Genomic DNA, 7915 nt, shown 5'->3' with positions numbered 1-7915 from the left:
TGTCAGCCATTCCTCTATCCATGCCAGTATCTTTCCTGTAACTCCAGATTCATTCTTGTTAAGCAGCCTCATGTGTGGCACCTTATCGAACGCCTTCTGAAAATCCAAGTAAATGACATCCACTGCCTCTCCTTTGTCCATTCTGCTTGTGACTTCCTCGAAGAACTCTTAACAGATTTATCAAGCAAGATTTCCCTTTACAGAAACCATGCTGACTTTGACTTATTTTATCATTTGTCTCCAAATACCCTGAAACCTCATCCTAAATAATAGAATGCAACACTTTTCCAACCACTGAGGTTCGGCTAACTGGCCTAAAATTTCCTTTCTTTTGCTTTCCTCCCTTCTTATAGAGTGGAGTGGCATTTGCAGTCTTCCAGTCCTCCAGGACCATGTCAGAATGAAGTGATTCTTGAAAGATCAGGAGCAATGCATCTGTTATATCTTCAGCAATCTCTCTCAGCACTCGGGGATGTAGTCCATCTGGTCCAGGTGTCTTATCCACCTTAAGACCTTTGAGTTTGCCTAGCAATTTTTCCTTTGTAATAGCAATGGCACTCACTCCTGCTCCCTGACACTTGCGGACCACTGGCACATCGCTCGTGTCTTCCACAGTGAAGTCCATCTGCCATTTCTTTGTTCCTCATTAATACCTCACCACCATTATTTTCCAGTGGTCCAATATCAACTCTCTCCTCCCTTCTGATCTTTATAAAAACTTTTAGTATCCTCCAATGTACTATTGGCCAGTTTGCCCTCATATTTCATCTTTTCCCCTTTTATAGTTCTTTTAGTTGCCTTTTGTTGGATTTTAAAAGCCTCCCAATCATCCAACTTCTCATTCACTTTTGCTACCTTATAAGCCCTTTCCTTGGCTTTTGTGCAGTCCTTAGCTTCCTTTGTCAGACACAGTTGCCTGCTCCTGCCATTTGAGAACTTCTGCCTCTGTGGGACATATCTATCCTGCGCTATGTAAACCATTCCCAGGAACTTCAGCACTACTCTGCCGTCATCCCCACCAGTATCCTCCTCCGATCCAATTGGGCAAGCTCCTCTCTCATGCCTCTGTAATTTCTTTATTCCATTGTGATACTGGGTGCTTCTCACATGGGATATTCTCAATCCCATCATGTACCACATGGAGACTGAAATACAGATACCCCATGTGGTGAACTACGTGTGCCTGTCTGGACACGCTCCCTGCTGACTGCTCCTGTGGCTCCTCCCACAGACCCCGGTATAAAGGCGATCAAGGCCTGAGCCCGGCCTCTCAGTCTCCAGGATGTAGTATGGTGGCCACTCACTGCTGGTTCCTTCTTCCAGTCAATAAAAGCCGATATCTCGCCTTTACGTCTCAGATAGAGTTATTGATGGTGCATCACCCCACCCATCAGAGCTTCCCACATAACACCAGTTATACCCAGATACTTTTCAGCAGCTTTCACAATCCTAATTTTCTCAGTAGGACTAGATATCTGATCAGTACAATTCACCATATCCCTTATAAACATCACAAGCTTCATTTTATCCACCAGAAAAGTATCTTTAGTACGAGAACTGTGATGTCAAGATATAGCCACTGACTTGAAAGTCTGTTCTCTGATTGACAATACTTCATCAACATTGGTTAACTTTTTGCAAGGCCTCTGCACAAGACTCATCTAACTCTACATTAACCAGCTGCCTGCTTAAATATTTCACATCCTCTATATGATCTCCTCCGCAACAATTAAACTTTACACCTTCACAATCTTCATACTTCAATTCCCCACCACACTTACTACGTCTTAGCTTCCCACGACATTCGTAACATCTAAGTGGGGGCTGAATATAAGCTCATACAGTATAACTATCATACACCAAACTAACATTATCAGGGAGCTTCACCTCATCAAAATAAATCGATCCTTTCCCCATTTCTCGCTACTCGCAATCTCTTTATCTCCTTTTAACTTGCCTCTCAATAAATGAGGTTTAACATCCCGAAACCTCCACCCGGAACACCCGTTATAACACCTCTCATTTCCATTAGGCAACATAGATATTATCTTTTTGCCAAGTAAAGTCTTCAAACGTGATGCCTTCGCACAGTTTCTTATCCTTACAAACGATTAACTCTTCCTTCATCCGGAAGTACGATTCCCTATAGCCGATGTCAACTCTGCAGTTAATTTATAGGGTTGATAGAAGACGGCTATTCCGGGTCAAATTTAAACAATACCGTGAAGTCTGCTTTCTTTTTAAAAAAAATCCCGCCCTTCCTCTCCTTCACTTGAAATCACTCCAATATCATGTTTCTGCCTCCGTTTTCCAGACCTGGATTCAACTTTCTTTCAACCTCCTCCCGCCGACCCGCCCCCACTCGAAATCTGCATTTCCGGTTCCCTTTCCCCTCCCTGAGCCTGCACGATCCCCAACATGCCCACCCCGTTCCGAGCCGCCCTCCCCGGCTCCTCAGATCATCACTGGCGCAGTGCGGACAATTGCAGCCAGCAGCCGCGTAATTAGAGAAAAAATATGGAGATCATCTGTGTGCAGTCAAGGTGCTTCAATTGACTGTGGTAAAATACACCTGTATCTGGAAGGTCCAACTGCTGGTGAGTCCGTATCCTGGCAAAAACCACACAATGAAGACAAAAGAACACTCCAGGCAACTCCGTGAAAAGGTTATTGAAAAGCACAAGTCAGGAGATGGCTACAAGAAAATTTCCAAGTCACTGAATATTCCTTGGAGTACAATTAAGTCAATCATCAAGAAATGGAAAGAATTTGGCACCGCTGTAAATCTGCCTAGAGTAGGCCGCCCTCAAAAACTGATTGACCGGGCGAGGAGGGGACTAGTGAGGGAGGCCTGCACTCTGGAGGAGTTACAAGCCTCAGTGGCTGAGATGGCGCATGCAGCAATTGTTGCCCGCATGCTTCACCAGTCACAGCTTTTCGGGAGAGAGGCAAAGAGAAAGCCACTGTTGAAAAAAACTCAGATGAAATCTCGACTAGAGTTTGCCAGAAGGCATGTGGGAGACTCTGAAGTCAGCTGGAAGGAGGTTCTATGGTCTGATGAAACCAAAATTGAGCTTTTCAGCCATCAGACTAAACAATATGAATGGTATAAGCCAAAAACTGCACATCATCAGAAACACACCATCCCTACTGTGAACCATGGTGGTGGCTGCATCGTGCTGTGGGGATGCTTCACTGCAGCAGGCCCTGGAAGGCTTGTGAAGGTAGAAGGTAAAATGAATGCAGCAAAATACAGGGAAATCCTGGAGGAAAACCTGATGCAATCTGCAAGAGAACTGCAACTTGGGAGATTTGTTTTCCAGCAAGACAATGACCCCAAGCATAAAGCCAAAGCTACACAGGAATGGCTTAAAAACAACAAAGTTAATGTCCTGGAGTGGCCAAGTCAGAGTCCAGACCTCAATCCAATTGAGAATCTGTGGCTGGACTTGAAAAGGGCTGTTCATTCACGATCCCCATGCAATCTGACAGAGCTTGAGCAGTTTTGTAAAGAAGAATGGGGAAAAATTGCAGTATCCAGATGTGCAAAGCTGATAGAGACCTATCCACACAGGCTCAAGGCTGTAATTGCTGCTAAAGGTGCACCTACTAAATATTGACTTGAAGGGGTAAGTAATTTTGCAATCAATTAATTTGTGTTTAATAATTGTAATAAATTTAGACAATTTTGCAGAAATTTGCTTTCACTTTGACATGAAAATCTTTCCTGTTGATCAGTCAAAAAAGACAAATGTACACAAAAAAGACAAACGTACTGTGATTCAATGTTGGAAAACAATAAAACATGAAAACCTCTGGGGGGAGTTGAATTCTTTTTATAGACACTATATACCCTTGAAAATAGTCACTTTGGCCTAGCTCGTCCATGCCGACCAAGTTGTCAACCAGTGCTAGTCCCATTTACCTGCATTTGTCCATATCCCTCCAAACCTTTCCTATCCATGTAACTGTCCCAATGCCTTTTAAATTTGTAATTTACCCACCTCTACCATTTCTTCTGGTAGCCTGTTCTAATCCTACCACGCTCTGTGTAAAAAGGCTACCCTCAGGCCCCATTTAAAATATTCCCCCTTCACCTTGAACCTAGGCCCTCTTGTTTAAGACTCCTCCTATCTACCTTGTCTATAATCCCTAATAATTTTATAAATCTTTACAAAATCACCCCACACCCTCTTTTATGCTCCAGGGGAAAAAAGCCCCAGCCTATTCAGCCTGTCCTTGTCACTCAAGACTTTGTCTCACGTAAATGTGAAAAAATTTTACCAGCGTTTTAGTGATATAAAAATGTAAGAACACTTTGTTTAATGTTCATTTGTTACAGGTGTCAATTCTCAAACGAGAAAATCTGCAGATGCTGGAAATCCAAGCAATGCACACTCAAAGTGGTGGAGGAATTCAGCAGGCCAGGCAGCATCTATGGAAAAGAGTAAACAGTTGATGTTTCAGCCCGAGACCCTTCATCTAATCCACCTGGGGCTTTTTAAAATTTATTAAACAATACACTCTGTATTTAATTTCAACTGCTGAGTCATTTTTGATTCAAACACAGAATACCCATCTTCATAACCACTTTAATAATTCCCCAATCATACTCACTGTCCAGGGAGCTACTTTCACTCTTCAGCAAATGGTTGTAAGTATGGAAGACTTTAACAGTTTCATTACAGGTAGCTTGGGGACAGTTGCTGAATGTCCAGAACCCAGCATGGATGAAACTGGCTATATGGTTACTCTTGATTCAGAAAGATATTTAAGACAAAGTATGTTAATAGTCAGTGTCAGTCCCATTATCAATTTCAGATTTAAATGATAAAACATAAGAGCAGAGTTAGGCCATTCAACCCATTGAGACTGTTCTACCATTCTATCATGGCTGATATATTCCTCTCAATCCCATTCTCCTGCCTTCTCCCAGTAAACTTTACCCTAACTAATCAAGAACCTATTAACCTCAGCTTTTGATGTACTCAGTGACTTAGCTTGCACAGCTGACTGTGAGAACGAATTTCACAGATACACTACGCTCTTGCTAAAGAAATTCTTCCTCATCTCTGTTCTAAATGGACGTCCCTTTATTCTGAGGCTGTGCTCTCTGGTCCTAGACTATAGGAAACGTCCTCCCCACATCTACTCTTTCTGGACCAGGGGTTCCCAACCTGAGGGTCCATGGACCTGTCAGTTAATGGTAAGGGTCTGTGCATAAAAAAGGGTTGTGAACCCTTGATCTAGCCCGTTCAATATTCGATAGGTTTCACTGAGATCCAGCCTCGTTCTTCTAAACTCCAGCGAGTACAGACCCATTTAGTAAAAGATGTGCTTTTCTTTCCAACCCCAATCTGAGTTCAAATTTCTCCATCACCACCTTGTATCCAACTTGGTCATTTGTATCAGGTCTGTGAGATGAGATGAGCTTTATTTGTCACAGGTACATCGAAACACACAGTGAAATGTGCCATTTGCATCGAATCAGTGAGGACTGTGCTGGGCAGCCGGCAAGGGTCACCACGCATCAGTACTGACATAGCACTAACCCTAACCATACATCTTTGCGATGTGGCAGGAAACTGGAGCACCCAGAGGAAACCCACACGGTCACGGAGAGAATCTACAAACTCCTTACAGACAGCGGCCAGAACTGAACCCCAATCTTACTGCTGGCGGTGTATAGCATTGCGCTAACCGCGATGCTAAGTGCGCGCACACACACACTCACACTCACTTTTTCTTCCCTTGTTCAGAATGCTTCTAAAAATGATCAGACTTTAACATTTCCTAATGTGGTTGGTGCCAAATTTTGTTTCCTAATTTCACTATAAAAGGCCTTGGGAGACTTAGTTCAAAGGCCCCATACAGATGCAAGTTTTTGTTATGTAACTGTGTTACATAACTGCATGTGTTTCTGCTTTCTCACATTTCCATCAGCCACACTGAAAGGTAAGAGTAAGTTGGTCAAAATGACAGTGCTTTAATAAAGAGATAAAGGAAAAATTAATCTCTTTTGCTCCTTCCCCCTAGTTACCACAAGCTTGCATGTCGATTTGCATGTTTCGAGCAACAGATCAGCAGGAATAATGCCTACTTGGAGTTGAGTCAACACTTGGGAGATTGCTTCACTCCCCTGGAACCAGAGATGTGTTTTGTATAGGAAGGTGATGCATATATTTACATTTTTATCCCCCCCCCACCATTTTTTAAAAAAAGGTTCCAGAGACAGAAATTACCCCATGACACTTGGAGTAATAGTAGCAGTGCGATCACTCGGGTCAGGTGTGATCTATTGTTTTGCCTTCAGGTGGCTATAGAGGCCGATCTGGGATCCACACAGTCTGGAGCAGCGTGGGCAAGTGTAAGTAATGGTTGTGGTTATGGCTCGGTTGTCCAGTCTCTCCTTTGGCAGCTGCTGCTTGTTCTCTGTGGCACAGCAGAGGTGCCCCATGTAGCACAGCCCCCTCTTGAACAGAGTTCCTCCAGGTGTATCTGTTGGGTGCTGTGTCTGCCCAGTTTTAGATGTCACGAATTTCATCAGGCACATTTGGATGTTACGTTTGATGCCTTTGCCCACCAGGGGCTCGCTGACCTTCCTTCTACCGGTAGCGAAGGATGTGCTTGGGGAGATGTGAGTTAGTATTACAGTATGGAATCAGGCCCTTTGGCCCATGTCATCCATACCCTTCAGTTCCCCGTGCTTGGCCCAAATCCCACTAAACCTTTCCATAGTCCATTGCCGTTAAAGTTTAGGTTTAACTAAACTAAAAATCTCAAAGCAGTGAAGGAAATAGCAACAACAATAAACAGCGAGGCAAAGATGTGAAGGGGAGAACTTGGAGCGATCAGATGGGGGAAATTTGATTATTAAACTGTACGCTGCTGCTTCTCTCCTGTTTCAGTGGGAGAGGTGGTGAGAGAGAGAAACAGAAGATATTAAAGGATCAAAAATTATACCAGGGAGAAAACATGAAATTTGACATAGAAGAAACTTAATTACTTTTGTCACATGGACCTGTCCAGGCAATGGGAGAAACAGCAGGTGTTTGTTTATAAGCCGGATTTCTTTGAGAACAGCATTCTGTTGGATTTTCTGGCTACTGATGTTTTGGGGGGGGGGGGGAGTACAACAAAGCTGTACAGCCCAGGGACCTGACCACGCAACACTGGCTGTGCAGACCTTCCACATCTCTGTATCCACCTCCCAACTTTTGCATCTGGCTTTTCATCAGCATCTCCGCCAATAAATGTAGGCAGCTGAGACCCAAGAAATCATTAGTTAATTCTTACTGTTTTATGTCTTTTAATCCTCAATTTTACTCATTATTTTAATTCTTACTTTAATCATAAAGAAGTTGGCCGTATTTTTCCAAGCCCTTAGCTGGTGGGATAAGATGTCTTCGATATTCTATTATGTGGAGTGGCGTACTGATTGGTTAATAAGTATTATTTTGTCTCGTAGACCATAAGACGTATGAGCAGAATTAGGCCATTGAGCCCATCAAGTCTGCTTCAAGTACTTAATTAGTCATTCATTCTTTCTGTATTTTATTCTTTATATCACTCTAATAATTTCTTGTCACCTTCAACACATGTACAGAGCCTCCTATGTTTGCAAATACCTCTTGGTGCTGAATCAGAAAAGAACAGGGAATGAATTTTAAAATGTTTTCATTACACCATGATACTACTTGGTCAAGAATTGCCTTGGTGTCAAGGAGGGTCACCCTCACCTCATCTCCAGAATTCAGCTCTTTGGTTTACATTTGGACAAAGATTGAAGACTGTGATGAGCCTCGGAGCCCAGTGATACTGGAGAAATCAGTATCATCAATATGCAGATTATTTAGTACATTTACAACAGCAGGTCAGAGGTTGAGTAGTATGTAGCCACTGATTTGTTTGCTGA

This window comes from Hypanus sabinus, chromosome 4, assembly GCF_030144855.1.
Source record: "Hypanus sabinus isolate sHypSab1 chromosome 4, sHypSab1.hap1, whole genome shotgun sequence".
NCBI classification, from domain to species: Eukaryota; Metazoa; Chordata; class Chondrichthyes; order Myliobatiformes; family Dasyatidae; genus Hypanus; species Hypanus sabinus.
This window is presented reverse-complemented; position numbering follows the sequence as displayed.